We start from the raw sequence: 18,847 nt of genomic DNA, 5'->3' as shown, positions 1-18,847 counted from the left end.
CTGGGAAAGACAGCTCACTGACTGGAGCCCCTTGTATTATAGGCAAGAAGGGGCTTGGGATCTACAGTGGTAGTACTGGAGCTCCACAGGCCTGCTGGACTAACAGGAAGCCCCAAATGGCCAAGCAGTAGGGACCTGAGAAAAACTGTCACAGGTAAAAACAGCACACTTCTCCGATGAGTCAAGGTAACAAAAAGAGCAAAACTGAATTACCAGCTTTCCTCTCAGTAGCCTCTTACACACTCATCTCATCTCTGCTGCCTATTCCAGTACTTCCAAAATGAAGTATTTCCTACGCTAAATGCCACAGCACATTTTTTAAATACCTTAGCTGCACTTCACTTTCATGATCTCAGCGTCAGGAGACACAACTGGGAAATAAATGCGTTCCTAATTGTAATCATTCAGAACGGCAACTGTTTCATCCCACCTCACGTCAAGTACAGGGAGCTGTGCATCAGGAGCCGCGGCTGTGGGGTCACAGGTAATGAGACCTCGTTTTTAAATCCCATCTGCAGGAAGGAGAGCAAGTTCAGTGAGTGTCTGGAGCAATCAAGATGAAGAAGCACCTTGTTCAAGGTCACGAGCAATAGCACATTGGTGAGGGGGAGGGAGTGTTCAACCCACTGAAACTCCACTTTTTTCTAAAAAAAGAAGGTGAACTAAAAAGGCCCTATCAACAAGGTTGGCCAGCACAGCCTGGGCCTGTGAGGCTGGGAATAACCAGGTAATGCAATTCCCTTCTTAGATCACAGAGAATGTTCTGCACCCCCACACCACTCCCCAAACCCCACCAGGACCTGCTGTTGACGATGATGGTCTCCGACAGAAATAAGATGAGAGGACAATAACAATCGTTTTTCACAAGATGCTCTGCGGGGGGGCCCAGTCGTCCACACCCACGCCCCAACCCACACCCACTAATAGCACAGAGTATGACATCACGCCGTTTAAATCCGGAGCAAGTTCGCTATCCTGACCATTGTGGATAGTAATGACAGCGAATTAAGAACACTGAATTGTCAAGTCTGTAATTGAGCCATTCCATTAACAGTGCAGGCAAAATGGCGAACTTTGTCCCGATTATACATGATAAACTTCTGAATCAAAAAGGTACAGGACCCAGGGACAAAATGTACCTCTAGCGCGCAGGCGGATTAAAGCAACGCTGAGCGACAGCCCTAGTTGTAAAGAAACAACTGGGCTTCAGCGTGTTTGACTGCTGTGAGTCAGGCTGAGCCTTATTTTCTAAATAATGATGGATAGCAGTTTTCAACTATCCAGCTCTCGACGGCACTGGGCTCCCAGTTCTCCGGCGATCCGTCCCGCTAAAGCGCTCTGACAGAATTCAGGGAGAGGGGAGGGCGAGGCCGGCGGGCGCCGCGGCCGGTAATGTGATTCAGTTCCGCTCTCCTGTTGAGCGGACGAAATTGAGCAGAATCAAGAGAAGTGCCTTTACACTTGCTACACCGTTAATGAGAAATTGCAAGCTGTAATTAAGTCTCGTCGCGTGCCCGAGCCTCAAGCATAGCCTCCGCTCCATTTCAATTAGAAAGCATCGCTTCGCTCGCGCGGTTTTTTTTTGTCTGAACAAGACCGCGTGCGACTGGGAATTTTAGAACCTAAAACTTAAAATGAACTCATTAAAAAGAAGATACTTTACTGAACTGCATGGTCTGTTTTCGCAAAAAGTGAAGTTTTCTTTTGATTTCTCAGTGGAGAATAATTCACCAACAGTTCACCACTGCACACAAAGGACTGCAGTTCAATTGTTTCCCCCTCATCTACAGTAAATGAAAAGCAGGGTTTCCAATATTGTTTTAAGATTAATACAGCGACAGCACTCCCCGGCTCTCTCATTCTTTATGCAAGTCAGATCAAAACAATACCACTCCAAATAATAAACAAATCAAAATGTAATCGCCAGTTGTTTTTATACCACTTCTTCCTCTGGAAAAATCTATTTAAATAGATTTTTTTTATGTTTTTTTTTTGCCGTATCACCCTGCAACTCACAACTGGCATCCCACTGAAGCTCAACAGGTGTGAGCCTGGCCAGTACCTGGATGGAGAAAAACTAAGGTTGCTGCTGGAAGAGGTGTTAGTGGGGCCAGCAGGGGGCGCTCACCCTGCAGTCCATGTGGGTCCTAATGCCCCAGTATAGAGACGGGGACACTATACTGTAAACAGGCGCCGTCCTTCGGATGAGACGTAAAACCGAGGTCCTGACTCTCTGTGGTCATTAAAAATCCCAGGGTGTTTCTCGAAAAGAGTAAGGGTGTAACCCCGGCGTCCTGGCCAAATTTCCCTGGCCCTTACCAATCATGGCCTCCTAATAATCCCCATCTATGAATTGGCTTCATTACTCTGCTCTCCTCCCCTCTGAGAGCTGATGTGTGGGGAGCGTTCTGGCGCACTATGGCTGCCGTCGCATCATCCAAGTGGGGCTGCACATTGGTGGTGGTGGAGGGGAGTCCCCATTACCTGTAAAGCGCTTTGAGTGGAGTGTCCAGAAAAGCGCTATATAAGTTTTATTATTATTATTATTATTATTATTATTAAATGGTGACACTGACGAAAAAAACCTCAGGGTGACATACTGTATAGTACAAAGCATTTTAATCGTGTAACAAATTACTCCACCAGTTCACATTTTAGGTGAATTTCAACCACTTTATATAATTAATATTTCATGAAGAAATAATGCAAAATATATAGAGTATGCCTGTATTTATGTAGAATGTCAATATCCAATTATTCTTCCCATTTCCCTTTTCAAGAATTGCATGCTCTAAAAGTTTACCTCGAAGCATTCGCTGCATATTTATGAAAACGAAATAAATGTAAACATCAGCAAAATAATGATAATAAAAAAACTTCGCTAAGCACCATGTTTGCCTTATGCCGGTTATAATGGCTGTAGAGAATTGAAAAAGCACAAAAAACCTGTTTTCATGGGTTTTTCTACTGCAGTAGATAGTAGAAAGTGGGTGAACGCATCAGGAATGTAATGCCACAACAAAGCTTTTATTCTCAAGCATCTGTGATGAGCATCCTACAGTATATCCAAATGGGGGGAAAAGTACACATTTAAAAGATAACAGTTAACTATTAGGATCTACAAGAGCGGATACCTCAGAGCTTGCCTTTTATGCGGATCTCTCGAAAAGACCTTGAATAATACAACGTTGGTTTCTTCTGTGCTTGGGTGACTCGTGGTACGTTTTTTTTTCTGCTTAAAATCCTAGAAATATTTTCCACAGAGGCTAAATATGCATTAGGCAGCCGCACAATGCTAGGAACTGCACCAGTGAAGGCTTTTTATTAATTCAGTCTGAAATTTGCATCTTACTTAAGATTGCCGTTTGAAATTCTGAGCTAGTACAACACCCCCACCTCCAAGCCATCACCTTTCATCTCTTTCTTTCTCTCATCAGCTTCCACTCTCCGTGTCCCACTGGGAGTCCAGTACTGTATATCCCAGCTATCCCACCAGACCCAAGTTCTTCCATGCAGGCTACCAAGCCTATAAGGTTCATCTGTCTGCACCCAGAGACAAGGTAGATCATATTTCACTTCTCCTGAGAAGCCAGATTCCCTCCTCGATTTGTAGAATCGAGAAGAATGACACCAGATCAGCTGCACCCTTACAGAAGGTTCTCAGCAAGACCGAGACAGAAAGGGGAGCTCGGGTTTTACAGTCTAGTCCAGCAATCAAATCTTTAGGTTTTAAGGCAACCCAAACTAAAACCTTTTTTTGATTTGTGTGCGTGCGCGTGTGTGTTTGGGGGTGGGGGGGTTGATTTAAGTGGGAGTGGAAAAGCCTGATTACCTACGGGCTCTCCAGCACTTGTACTGATTCCAATCGGAGGACAACAGAATCAGCGCCTGTTTCTTATCTTCTCTCAGATGATTTATTCCGGCAGCAGACCAATACGGGGCCAGTGCAGGTTAATCGGCCCAGCCTTGAACTGGCTGGAGCAGGTGCTTGCAGCTCATTTTTGTTCTCCACTGCCATTCACGTTGACTCATCAGAGCAGCGACAGACTGTCCAACACGAGAAACTGTAATCCTGATGGTTGGCCTTAAACCCGACAATATTTAATCGAACGGCTTATTTTCTATGGGCTCTTACGGTTTGCATCGTGTTTTTCCCAGTGCTTTCCCATCATTATCCCTTTCATAGGGGATGTCTAAAGATAACCCTCAATTGGAATATATCAGAGGGGAAAACTGAGAAGAGGGGTATCCAACTTGCGAAATACCGCAAAGGTGAGGCTTTTCGGATAGGCAAGCTGACATTTGGACTCAGACTGGACTCACATGGACCCCTGGACTGGATGGCTCTGCCTTCTGTACGTCTGACATCTCAGCGCCCAGAGAGAGCTGCCCCGCATTACCAGTCTTTCAGCTCATTAGGATTCTTGACACGGCCTGGAGTTGCCGCATTTAATAATCTAACCCTTGATCATTATTACCTCATCGCACTGCATCACCAAGCAGTCTTCAATTCCCAGAGCCAGCAACCTTCTGACCCACACATGTACAGCCCCCTCCCCACACACACACACACGCACGCACACACTCCTTCTCCTCCATCCTCAGTCATTCTGTGCCGGTTTGATCATTGCCCAGACACAGCGTGTCCCCACTCGGCCCTGACCAGGCAGCTCTTGCAGACCGATGCCCAGGAAACCACAGTGCTGGCCCCTCCGAGGGAAGAGGACAGCGGTGGACATGGGAAGCGAGACTCTTTGAGAACACTTTTAAGGTCGCGGTACATGCAGAGCCATCCCCGGGACAGCAGCGTCCGAGTGGGGTTGGAGCCCACAGGACCCATTTCCCCCCTCCTTGCTAGCTTCAGTATGGTTAGAATAAAGATAAGTTGCCCAGATAAAGATCAGTACAGAGACAAGCCTCACTTTCAGATGTGCTGAGATGTTAAAGGATGTGCATGTCTGCTCAGGGAGCAAAACAGTGCAGAAAAAAGCAGCTAAACGTTACCTTTTATCGTCAATCAGCATAACATCATGCCCTGGGATCCACTTCCAGTTACAAAAACCACACATTCAGTGTTTAGTTAGATTTTGGGAAGTGACATTGAGAGGCAGTAGATTCTTTTGCGGGTGTTGTTGTTAAGCTGCTTTATTTTCAGTTTAACCACATTACCCCCTCAAAGTCACTGCTTTGAAACTGCTTACCGGCTCTGCTTCGACATTCTTGACTCTGCCCGCAGCTGACCCTGCTCCAGCGGTCCTCTCTTTCCATTGCAGGACCTCTAGCGTAACTGAGACCCAGGGGCCCAAGGAGAGATTTGAGAGGATGTGCAGTTAGGATTGAAAACAGGCTGACGCTTGCTGAAACACTTACTGAAGTTGGGGAAAAAGCTGCAGAGCTCTGCTGTTGCCAACCACTGCCTGGCATCCTTGGGGAAGACGAAAGGTTCGGAATGAGAAATTCAACCCATCTAGCCTGTTTGGCTTGGTAGGCAACAGAACCAACAATCTTATCCAGCTCTTTCTTGAAAGAAGCCAGGGTATCAGCTGCAACAAGAAGGCTGGGTAGCCTTGATCCATACTCCCAAAACACTCTGTCAAAAAGTGCCTCTGTTCCTACTTCCATGTAGTTTCTACATGTGTTCTCTGGTTTGCGTCACTATTAATCCTAAATGTGTCTGATGGGCAAGCTTTGTCAGTGATGTGAAGATTCTGGGTATTTGCATTGGGTCCTCTTAGTCTTCTCTGTTTGCTAGCAGCAGTCAAACGGCTGCTTCTTATTTATAACCTTTCTTATAGTTTTCCATCTGGTCTTCATGTAAAGGTTAGATTGGTCACGAGCCCCATCAATTCAGAACCCATGGCTCCAAACTAGAATTGCCACTTACTTATTTTGCTTCATAGCAAAGTTATTTTTAAAGAAAAAAAAAATCACATAAGAGAGAGGTGCTCAAGGCCAAACCTATACCAATGCTCAAAAACCTCTTTTCCAACAAAGAATGTCACTCTGCAGAATTTGGGCTTCCTTGTGTCCCACTGCTGGGAAGGGGTTTGGCAGGCAGTGAAAGTTAAAGGAAGCCCTAATCACAGGCCAAGCTGTGAGAGAGGGCATTCATCCAAAGCAAATTCATCCTTTCTTGCATAATCACAGCCTCAGCGGTAAAAAAAAAAAAAAAAAGACAGGAAAAATGAAAAAAATATCATGAATCTAAATACAGGTGTCAAGGCTGAGAACTGTTTTGTTTTTTAAATTAGTTCGCTAATGAGCAGAGATGAGACCGTAAGTGACCTGGTTTTCAGATGAACACCAGTGGGTTTCAGAGTCTACTTCAGCTCCCAGTTGAAAGAAAATAAGTTGGGTCTGTGTGGAATAAGGCAGGCCTCAGGTCTTCACTAATAAGCACAGATACCAGCGGGACACGAACTGTGCTGCCTCTCAAAACGTAGGACTAAAACTCTCCCCTACTGCTTACGTAGCCTCAAACTCTGACCTGAGCAGAGCTGAGCAGTTAAAGGACTCCGCCTTCCATTTTTCCCCCCACTTTGCTTTGTGTCTATCAGCTTTTCTCCAAACTTAACATATGGGGACTGTCTGGGATTCCAGGTCACGGCTGGCTGGGCTCTAGCACAAGGAGTGGAGGAACAACAGACGCAGGAACGGTTTCTCTTTTATGTGCAAGCCTTTTGTGCTGCTTTCCTGACAGAAGTGCTCTCAATTCAAGCCAAACATTTCGCAACGTTCAAGACCGAGCGTATCGGACTCGGTTGCTGGGGGGTCCTGCTCCTGCAGGTTTCCATTCCAACTCGACCCCTACAAAATCCGCTTGTGACAGTTTAACTGGACCAACTTGACTGCTTCTTCCAGCTCTCTCTCTGGTTCTGGGAAGACAACAAGAAAAGCTGCAGACACATCAGCCCTCCAGCACCGGGACTGGACACTGCTGGCCTGGTGTCATCTGGTTTTTGTTTCAATCTGAGTAGCCAACTAAAGATTGAAACTATTTTTTTCTTAGTCAAATACAGGAATTTCTTAAGGTCTTTGACAGCTAATTATTTGAAACATTCGCTTAATTATAGTGGCAAACAAAGCTGCAGCCCAAACAAATCTCAGCAAAACAGTGAGAGCTTCAACAAACTTTTATACCCGTGGAGACAGACTGAACTGAAAACAGCCGTTTCTCATAACCCCCTGGCTTCTGCTAGTTCAGCAGCTTCCTTCTAATTGCCTTCTGGGAAACAGTCTCCTTATCCCTAAAATCACACTGTAGCAAACAGGGTTACAGTGAGCTGTATAACCTTGTCCTGCGTTTTGCCTCTGGTTTCTCAACAGCAAAGAATTCTTTCTCAGTTAATGCTGTTTAAAACTCTCAGATTCTCTAAAAAGAGATCAGATGTTATACTGGGAAGACTGCAACACAGGCCTTTCTAAGATAGACAGCACCCTTAATATCCCCAAAACATCTTGCCCTGGGGGTGGCATGGTGGCACAGTGGCTAGCATTACTGCCTCGCAGCACTGCCTGTGCCTGTGTCTATGTGTGCCCTGCAAAGAACTGGCACCCCATCCAGGGTGTAACCTGTCTTGCACCTGTTGCTTGCCAGGATAGGTTTGGGCTCCCCTGCGACCCCGAATTGGATATAGCCGTTAGAAAATGAATGGATGGGTGGATCTAGCCCTGGGTTGCTGTACGCTTGATTTGCTAATAATGAGGTTAGGGCTTTTTGATAATTCCATCCTGAATACTGCCAGGTCAGGCTAACATCAAAGCGAGTACAAAGAATGGCTTTTCCTCATCTTGCACTTTTCTTTGGTTCAAATCCAGCTGGGAGCTGTATCTGTATCCTCCTTCTGTATAGGAAGATGGACACAGATGCTTGTCCATCTGTTTACCTGTGTCTCTATCAATCTGGTCGGCTGCATATCACTACTTTTTTTTTTACCCATCTATAGCTCTTAATCTAGGTCTGTGTGTCTGTCTGTGCCGGTCGTGTTCCTCGCTCTCTCTCCTATTGAAGCACAGCAGGGCCAGACAGAGCAAGTGAACAACAAGTACCCCAGGCCCTCAGACAGTGTGGAAGACTTCCTCCTGTATCCTGTACTGTACACAGCAGCTGAGCCCTTCTCAACACACACTGGCATGCACCACAGCCCCACCCAGTTCCACACACCCTGTAATAAACAGCTAAATCTACACCAACAGCAAACATCAGAACTGCTCTGTTCTCAAACAGGATAGAACAGAAGCCTAACTGCTGTGTTTATGAAGGCAGAAGCACACACACGTTCACAGAGAACACTGCCTTATTTCAAAAGAGAACACAGGCAGCATTTCTTCCAGCTCATTGACTAAGCACTGTATGAATAAACAGTTTATTTTATAGACTGAAAGAAACAGATTTTACAGATCCTTTACAGATATTATCCTTTTTCAGTGCATAAAACATTGTTTGTGGTTTTAATGCAGTCTGTGCCTTTAGGTATTTTTTTACTGGCATGGAAACCTCTGTCAAGGAACAAAAATATGAGACAGTTTGCTTTATTTTAATTTCTTTTATGGATGGTTGTGCTGCAAAGGACAGTCTGGAACTGCAGTACAGTATCAAATTTACTTACACTTACATAACTCAATCTGTTCTGTCACACCATACAACTAAAATGCAGAAAAAGAGGTAGAAGGGGTTGAAGATTAGCAACTGTGCCCCGATTTAAAAAAGTCCTTCTTGACTACATTTTCTTTTTAATCAATAACAATGAATAGTTTTATTCTATATATAGTAGTGTACGAGGGCAGTAGGTTCAAACAAGATGAATATTCTTGTCAGAACTACATTCCCCAGAATGCTGTGAGGAATGAGTTGCCACCCTCAGTCACATGACCACTTGAGAGACAACAATTGGTCAGGTGACAACTAAAAACCCAGAACAGAGGCTTCCAATTTTGGCGTGATCTGCCATCTTGGGAAAGAGCAGATCTGTGTGAAAATCCACCAGTGAGAAGAAGAAAGTGACTGTGAAGCTTTGAGAAACAGTTTGGATTTGTAAGAGTCTCAGAAAGACTTATTTTTTGGAAGCCAGTAAGCAGCTTAACTGTCTGGTTACTTATTGTGAGGCACTTGTGAAGAAGTCAGTTAAAGTTTCAAAGACGGATTTAGCTTTTCTTTTAGATTTTTTAGTTTTGACTTCATTTTCAACATATTATATAGAAAAGGAGTACTTTTTGGTACAGTACCTACGGGGTGTTTTCTAGAGACTCGCCTATAAAAAAAAATCACCTGTTACAGTACCCCAATCCCCTATGTGTTACATGTCTTAACATCTTGAAGCGCTTTGCAAGCAAAGCATACTGAACACGATCAGAAGGATCTGCTGAAGTAGAGTATTCAGAGGGCCAGTGTTCATTCTGTCCTGTTCTGGGCTCACACTGAACCTTAAATGGCATTCTTACAGTTAATGTATTGTTCGCTGGGTGTAATGTCAAGGTTATCATTGGAAATATTACATCGGTGCCCTGGGTAAACTGCCAGACACTGAAGCAGTCATTGGAAACAGGAAAAGGGGAGGGAAAGGAGAGGAGAGATAATTTGTCTCAAGTAGCTTGTTGGAAAAATCAATGTTTTGCACAACACAGACCCATTCATTTCCATGTACTTAAACTTTATACTGCCTGGCCCTTTTCTGGTTCTAAACTCTCCTCTGAACTAGAGCAATCTGTCAAATGCTATGTTTTTGACTGTGAGCATTTCTCACCGGTGATTGGAACTTCCTATTGATTCTGCATGAAGATACAGAGAGAGGGTCACATCTTCCAGTGTCACTCCCCAGACACCTCACCACCCCCTCCACCTCTCTTGTTTAAAACAGGAGCACGAAAAGATCAGCGTTTGATGCCAAGCTCTGATCTGGATTCCCTGAGCTGCAGCTGGACACTGGCCACCGGTGAAACCAAAGCTAGGAACAAACAAGGAAGAGGCATACTTTTAAAAAATCAACTAAAATGACTTCTATTGTTAAGGAGAGCCTAATCTCATTCATCTTCTCATCAAACTAAAAACCTGAGAAATCTGGGATCAGGTATGAAGCATCTCTCTCAGGGGCTGAGACTGGAGTACAATTTAGCATGGCAGAGATTGTTTTTCCCCCAAAGTACTGATTGCAAAGCTGTACCTTACCTACAAAAATCAGAAAAGCAGTCTTGACACTTTCCTTTAGTAGTCTGTTAAAAGCCAGGACAAGCAAGGGAGATTTTCTCACGTTATGGATTTTGCTTTGTCTATTTCTATACAAACAAACTCTGTGATAAAAAGAACACTATTGCATTGCATGTCTATACATATACATGCATATTAATTATTGTTAATTAATTTGGCAAATACCAAATAACACTTAATATAGTACAAAGATCCTTAACATTACACGGTAAAAAAACAAGGAATTACAACAATAAGTAAAGAATACGATGACAGTATCTTATTTTTGTAAAGACCATGATCTTGCAAGAGTGCAACACAGTGGCTCAGCAGTTAGCATTGCTGCCTCACAGCACTGGGGTCCTGGGTTCAGTTTCTGAGGTGCTCTCTGCATGGACTTCGTACTGTATGTTCTCCCCATGTTAGCATGGGTTTTCTCTGGGTGCTCTTGTTTCCTCCCACTGTCCCTAGACATGCTGGCAGGTTAATTGGCTTCTGGAAAAAATGGCTCTGGTGGAAGTAGAGTATGTTTGTGTCTGTGTGTTTGTGCCCTGCAGTGGACTGGAGTTCCGTATTGGATGTTTCCTGCCTCGCGAGCATTGCTTCGGATAGGCTTGGGATATTGGATAAAGAGGTAAGAAAATGGATGGATGGCTATTGCAAGCATACAATTACGAAATAGGTTTCTCAATATTTCTGCAAAATCTATAATTGTACAATTACCAACACAATTGGTACCTGTAAGCAGGATGGATAAACTGATTCTTGGTTATAAATGAGAGAGCGCTGGAAAGACAGCACTTCTAATGGGGAATTGGGCAGAGAGCCAAGAGCTTATTATCTTGATTAGGGGCTCACTGCAACTCTCCCCTCTGCGCAGAAGGCCATTCGTCTCCCTCTGCCTGGTTAAGTGACACTAGAGGACTTGGACTCTCCTTCACACACAAACACACACGTACAGCCGCAGTAGAGAATTACCGTTGCTCATTAAAGGAAGCTACCGCACAGGAAGTGATCATGATTAACCCTGCAGATCTGTGCCACATCAGCTCACACCAGCCCAGACATGGCAGTTCTGCCTCTCTGGGATAAACATGCCACCAACCTTTTGCATGACCGTCTTCATGACACGAAAAGCACAACACTAGAAATCAACATCTTTCATGATCTGCTTTGTATTTCAGTTGCTCTGACATGATGCATAGCATCCATGTAATAAAAAAAGAGGAGGATTTTCGGACTACAAAAGAAATCTTATTTCTAGCAGGTAAGGCTTTTATGGGGGCAAAAAGAGATGTTTATATTTGAGTTCACCGTATGGTAAGAAGAAATACCAACTGGTGCAGGATTTCAGACTGTGCACACACCCCTCCCTGCCTTCTCCATCTACCGAGAAAATGCAGAAATTAAGATCCTGCCAGCACAGACCTGAGACCTGCTCCAATGCCAGATGCTATCCGAGTCTCTATTAGCAAACTGTTAAAACCCTTTTGCACACAGAGAATTATCTACACAGTATACACACAACGGATCACACTGCCAAGTTATGGAGGCAGAGATGATGGCATCTTTCAAAGCAGAGCTTGTTGGTGTGACAAAACCACCTGGTGTCCAGGAAAGTGTCCGTTCTCAATTGCCTGTGTGGCCTGATCTCATTATTAAGTTATTCTATGCTGAGGTTTAGATCGTTCTGCTTTTGGAACGCCTGATCCCTTTTGTTTTTAGCGGAGCCTACTTAATCTCCCCAGACACTAATTCAGTGCCCCAGGTGAGAGAACTTCTGCTCCACATAGTTACAGACTCACCCCTTGGACTTGACACACACTGTGTATGGTTCTTGGCACCACCTACACCGCACAAACAACAACATGTTATTGGAAGGGTACAAAAGAAAATCTATGCATAGAAAGCTTGGGACTTTAACATTTATTTCTTGCATGGGTTTTCAATCGTTGCTTGACTGACTACACAGCTGTAGCCTAACCTGCATATACACATGTTGTAACCTATGTATGTGGTGGGCAAAACACTCAAATTACCTGGAAAACCTCATTGCAGAACATCTCTGCATTAACATACCAGAGAGTTTTCATCAATCAGGAGAAGAGAGTGTCCTTATGAAGGGTTTTTCAGTTTCTACCGGCTTCTTTTTTTCTACACTCATCTATGTCTGCTGATAGTACTTCTCTGCAGATGAGAAGAGAGGAGGCAACACTTCACTCTTCAAGCGCCCGGTGATCCTGCCTCTAAGCAGCCTCAGCCCTGCAGGGTTTAGCAGGTACGCCGAAACCTCATCACCACTCACTCCAGGGAGTACAAAGCACCTGTCCTGGTGTGCCACAATCCTTTAACCCCCCAGCACCCAAAGAACTAGGAAAGTGGTCCGGTTAAGCCACCAATTAGATACTTATAAACATTAGAATAGCTACAAATGCATGGAGGTCACTCAGCCCATCTAGTCCGTTTGGTATTTAATTGATCCAAGGATCACATCCAGCTCTCTCTTGAAAGAAGCAGGGGGTACCTACTTCAACAACATGGCTGGGCTGAGCCTGCTCCATACTCCAACAACCCTTTGGGTTAAGATGTGCTTTCTAGTCTCACCTTTGAGAGAATGAAAGTCTTCAGACTAATTGGCCTTCCAGGTCAACAGCACCGTACCCCTCCAGTAGACCAATTAGAATTTTGACAGCCTGTTAAGCGGATCCATTAATTAATTAAAGGCTGGGATAAAGCCCAATCAAATCAGACCCTAAGGCAACCAAAGACCAGTGTAAGCCACTCCTGTCTTGGCAGCCCAGTGACCCCCTCACCCTTGTGGTCACAAGCAAGAATCCTTGGTTCACTCACAACAAAAGATTTGCCCTCTGGTGCCCCCCTCTAGATGACAAGAGCAATTCACACGATGGTTTTCAGGAAAGGACTCACAGGGTTAAACAGGACTGTGTGGTACAAATAAATGACTTATGTCATTTAGAATAAAAGAACACTGCACGAAGCCAGATAGCAGGAACAAGTGTTCTTGGGTATCAAAACATTAGTCAGCGAAGCAAGGTCAGAGAAGCTGGAAAATTCCGGATTATGGGCCTCATCCCTTTATCTACCCGGAGAAAAGAAACTTTACTTGTACATAAGCTGCTGAAAACTCACTTTCTGTAGCTCTCTCCTGCAAGGGCTCTCATGTGATGTAAAAGCTTTAGGTTTGAAGACAACTCTACTGGGCAGTCAGTCATCGCTCCGACTGAAACCTGCAAGGTACAATCCAGTCGAGCTGTCTCTGAAACATCTGCAGTAAATAAATCCAGGCAAGGTCCATTTTCCTGATGCCCTGCGAGTCATCTTTTTTGCCACCACTGCGCAGCTTTCTACTAGACATATCTGCCGTGTATTTGATTATTCAGCATACGGTAGACTGGCTTGCCAAGCACTCAAGCCTTTAATGTTTCACTGTTGTGAGAGATTTTAGCACAGCTGTTACTTAAGCCACCCAACTGACACAAACCTGGCCAGGCCTACCGTCCGCAATCCTTATTCTGTCAACGGTAAATTGTGGTACTGAAATAAGCACAGCTCCTTTCTCTCCAGACAGTGTAGAAGAGAAACCGGCCTTGCCTCTGCCACCAATTAAGAACTGCTTTTCGAATCAAGCTTGGCATGAAAATAAAATTGCATCAGAGTTCCTACTGAAAAGGCGTTCTCATCAGTGCGGGGACAAAGGACATCACCGTGCAGCTCAGGGTAGTTTTGAAATAGCTTTTATTAAGGACATCAAGTATAAAGGCTCCATCACTCTCTCAGAGATCCTTTCTAAAGGCACAGGCCACTTCTATGTGATTTAATTCCTCAGCTACAGAGAGAAAAGCCTCCCGTTACCATAAATGTCATGTCAAGGCAAAGACGCACTCAGAATGGACGTCTTTGGACATTGCGAACGTCACAAAAATTCAGCTGGTTACTCCTTCTTTAGCCAGTTTCTGCCACAGATGCGCAACAGGTGTGCTGCCTGCCTGCTCTTTTAAACACAAAAGAGTCCAGCTGAATCCTGCACCAATAATTAGGACATTTTGTTTAACGCAACACTTTCAGATATTCTCTTTTCTCCCCTCTCTCTCGCTTTCTTCAAGAAGCACGGACCCAGCACACGGCATTAAAAGCCGTTTCAGAATGCCGGATGGCTGCATCTGAAGGATTAGCACTTTTGTGAAGAGGACAAAGGACTGATCAGCACATTCTTCTCAAACAGCTGGTTCGGGTTTCGCGCGCGTTGTTATACAGGGCCCATAAATGGCAGCATGTTATTCTTTCTATCATCCATCGCATAAAAAGCAAATGAGCCAAGGCGGAACAGTAAGAACACTGTCATGGTATTTTTAAATACCAGAGCGGTTTCCACAGCTCTTCACTACTTGCATACAGTAGCACACATCCAGACTCGGCATCCACAAGGAGAATAAACATGAGAAAGGTTACAAAGGAGGACGGGACAGCTCATCCACCTCTTTTGATTGCTCACAGCTTAGCGGTCCGAGCATCTCATCCGGCTATTTCTTGAAAGAGGTTCAGATGGGTTTTCTTACACAAAATGAAAAGGGTCCGATCTGAATTCCTTTAAATCCGGCGGCTTCTATAGCACTGTTTTCTTTGCCAGACATCCCCAGTCTAAGTTCCACAGGGCTGCAGACCAGGAGGAAATCTGGGAATCTTTAATTCAGGGCAAAACAACCTGGGTTCTGGAGAGCCGTTTTGGCTGCAGGTCTGCAATCCAGTTAAGGTCTTAATTCCCTACTTCAAATAACTGTTGTCTTAATTGGACACGTTTAACAGCTTGTCACAGTTGTTAAGGCTCTAGCAATCAATCAATGCAAGATGGACAAAAACCATGCATGGGACACTTGTTCTACTGCTACAGAGACTTAATGAAATAGAACATTTCATAAATATTTCAGCACACACCGAATTGCTGATAACTGTGACCAATTTTTAAAAAAGGCTTTCGAAAAGCTTCCCCCCCCCCAACTTCGCTTCCTTCCGAACTTCACTTTCCAGGGAAACCAGTTTCAGAATGCAGCACTGGATTAATAATTGATCACGCCAATCAATCTCCCCAGCTTCACCCGTCTCCTGCTGTCAGCGTCTCATCGGTCTACCTGCTGATGTGTCGTCTGAAAACCCAAGCAGCGCCAAAGAGAGATTGCTCCTGGGAAAGCCAGGAAGACCTTTACAGAACAACCATGACTGGAAAGGAAAAAAAAACAGCATAGAGAAAAAATGTTGCAGTCTACACTTGGATGGCAGAAAGAGCATGAGAATCAAAGTTACAATGACTGCAATTCCCTGCGAGTTAAGGCACTCTCAATGGGCGCTGATTAATTCTGAGACAATGTTCCCAAAAATACTTTTTCAAACAAATTACGAAGAAAATACGAAGGCATGGACTGCTAGGTGATTAAAACAAATACTGATCCTGTGCATGCAGTCGGGAGGAAATAACTTTTTTCCAGTTGATAGGAAAAATACAAATAATCAGTCCCATAAAAATCATTGATTTAATCCTCACCCACATTCAAGCGCTGTAATTTTCAGTGTTGTGTAATGGAACTCAAATGAAGAGAATCAAAAAAGAGCCCAATGTTCTCTGGCACAAGCGCACACACACACACGAGCTGTGAAAATGGCTCTGCAGTGAATTGGTCTCATCAGCAGCTCTGTTTATTAATCCCGGAGTGAAGCACGCAATCAGGGCAGGATGGGTACATGTGACAGACGGGAGACATGGTGCCCTCTCTCTCTCTCCCTCTCAATGGCAACTCCACAGGCAGACTGCCATTGTCACCATTGTGCCTCTCTGAATATATCTCTGAATATCACAGCTGGCTGCCAGCGAGACGCCTCAAAAGAAACACCTGCTCATTATCTCCTCTCTCTTTTCTAAGAACTCCCCGATCTCACACTACTCTGGAAGGCTTCTAAAGCACCGAGATGTCCTACAGAGTCAGACGTAACTTCCATTTCTGTGGCTTGTGCAGAACTAAAAGAGTACAGTTCATTCCTGTACATCTAAACCTGTAATGATATACACGTGCATGGCTGCAGTGTGGATCAGTGGTTAGGATTTTGGATTCATAACTGGAGGGCAGGGGGTTCAAATCCTGGGTGGGGATGCTGCTGTCATACCCTTGAGCGAGATGCATAACTCACAGTGCTTTAGTAAAATTTTCCAGTTGGCTCAACTGGTAAAGGAGCTTTCTCAAGCTCTATGATCATGGGTTCGAGCCTGGGCTATTTGACTTTCTGACTCTAACCTAGGTTTCCCCACACAAGTGGCTGAGCTCTACCAAGAGTAGGGCAGGATTAGCCGGGCAGGCCTCTCGGTGACAGCGCCCTCTGCTTGCAGGCGTGCCGCACTGTCAGGGCTCCGGCGCCTGTGACGTGTTAAATGTCGACTGGCTCTCGGGTCTTTGGGTGGGAGGAGGCTGCGTACACTTCCTCACTTTCTGCTTGCAAGACAATAATAATAATTAATAATAATTACGATCCGTTCACTGCTTGCGAATACAGAATGGACCATAGAGGACCCCTGCCCACAGACGGAGAGGGTACGAACAGCCCATCAGAGCATGCAAAGTGTTTCTGGACTATAAAAGCTGTTGAGCACTGGTGCCCTCTGCTGCGTACTCCTTAACCATACAGTACGTCCTATTTTATGGGTGTGCTGGATTGTACTGGTCCACCATGCAAAATAACTTAATAAGCACCACAAATATTTAATTGTTCGTGGGGGGTGTACATCAAAACACTCTGAACATCATATGGAAATATCCAACAGAGCTCTCCAAGCTTCCAGTGACCAACACTATAAAATCCAGGATGCAAAAAAAGACCCAATCAACCCATTTACAAAGAGCCATTTGCTCCTTATTGATGCTCTCCCTTGGCCAAGTAGATCGTAAATTGTGCTGCAAAAAAAGTCAACAATACAAATCCTGCAGTGAGCTGTCGTCCTCTTTTGAATCAATCCCGAACAAAAGGAAATTTATGATCGGGGGCTGGCTCTGCTGGAAGGGCCAAAAATAATAAACAGGAGGGCCAAAACAATACACTCAACCTACATTATAATAAGGAACTGCAGCTAGCCTTGCTTCCAGCCATTTCCATTTGCATTAGACTTGGCACATTTCCACCTAGCCTTGTACAGCACTGGAAACGCACATGTTGAGGAACGCCTCACCTTACAAAGCCAAGGCTTTTTAGAAGGCAGGACATTTTGGGGGGGGAGACCAGTTTTAGAACGCAGCACTGAATTAAAAATTGATCGTGCCAATCAATCGCATCAGCTTCACCTGTCTCCTGATCAATAAGTCTACCTGCTGATGTGTCACTTGCACTGCCAAAGAAAAGTAGACAGTTCTCCTAAAATTTTATGATCAACCCACTATGTCTCAGTACTGCTTTATTCCACCTTGGAATACCCTGGGAGTGCATGTGAGGTTATGCGAAAGATCATGTTGCCAGAATATTCCACCCTTTTAGCAAGATGGAGTAAACATGAAAAACAAAACCAGGTTGATCATAAACGTTTAGGAGAACTGTGATTGACTTAAATTTTGTTTGACCTTTTTCCTTTGTTCATCTTCATCATGTGTTCCTAAATCTTGCCAATGATGGGGAAAAAAAGGCTGCTGTAAAGTGACTTTTGTTCTGCCTAATTCAGACAGGTGACCATCATCAGTCCCAACTGAGTGACAAGTTAACGTCTTACAAAAACTGCTTTAATGGCTCTGAACCAGGCTTGTAACAGCAATTTCTCTCCTCGAGACTGTAAAATAGTTTAATTTTCCAAACCGGACATGCACAAGCTCGTCAGGCAATGATGTTCTGGAACTGTGACTGACATTCCACTGGCGCTGTCGCGATTGTGATAGAGATCCCCAGTGTCCTGTGATCACCACGGAAACAGCAGCACCGAGTTTCTAGAGAATAGCATCCTCTGTCGTTCCACTGACATTGTGGACTGCGACTGAAACAAGCTCCCCCTTAGGACAATTTACACACACCAGTTCCCTCAGCTATCTCACCGCGACACAGCCCGCTGGCTCAATTATATAGAGATGTCAGGAGTCACAGATGGAAGGATAATAGACACATAAAGACAAAGACAGAGACGGGCTCAGAAAAAGATTGAAATATAGCTTAAGACAAACAGATGGCAGAGAGTCAGCGAAACAGACACTAGAGGTCACACACTGGATGGGCACAGACACAGATCTGACCTCTCACCTTCACAGCTGCTGTCAGTACTGTAAGGTAGAGAAGTCAGATGATCAGAAAGTGCTATGAACCAACAGCACTGGACTTGATAATAAACGGATAAGAAACAATTTTAAGTACATCTCAATTACAAGGCAATGATGTGGAAACATCTCCTCTCTGATATGGCCTGCCAGAGTACATTTCCAAACACTTCGCGATTTAGATGAGAGCCGTGACCCTCCTAAGATGCAATGTAATTCGCAGCGCTGTTCTCTTGGGGGGGAGAGACAGGCCACCCATTCCCCACATCTTCTCCATTTACAGTAACAATGCACAGGGCTGGGTCAACAGCTCACAGGATGGTAGGCTGCTCCGTGAACACTACCTCACTGGGGAGCTTAGGGGTGTCCATCA

At 44.6% G+C, this 18,847-nt stretch overlaps 1 protein-coding gene across 1 annotated transcript in view; it reads right to left on the bottom strand.

Annotated features, from left to right (window-relative positions):
* Nucleotides 1-18,847, bottom strand: part of LOC148839202 (tetraspanin-15) — a 68,975-nt gene that overhangs the window by 46,876 nt on the left and 3,252 nt on the right. The gene's annotated exons all lie outside the window — the stretch shown is intronic.

This window comes from Atractosteus spatula, chromosome 2, assembly GCF_055471065.1.
Source record: "Atractosteus spatula isolate fAtrSpa1 chromosome 2, fAtrSpa1.hap1, whole genome shotgun sequence".
Classification (NCBI taxonomy): Eukaryota; Metazoa; Chordata; class Actinopteri; order Semionotiformes; family Lepisosteidae; genus Atractosteus; species Atractosteus spatula.
Note: the sequence above shows the minus strand (reverse complement) of the source record. Positions and strands in the feature narration are given on the sequence as shown.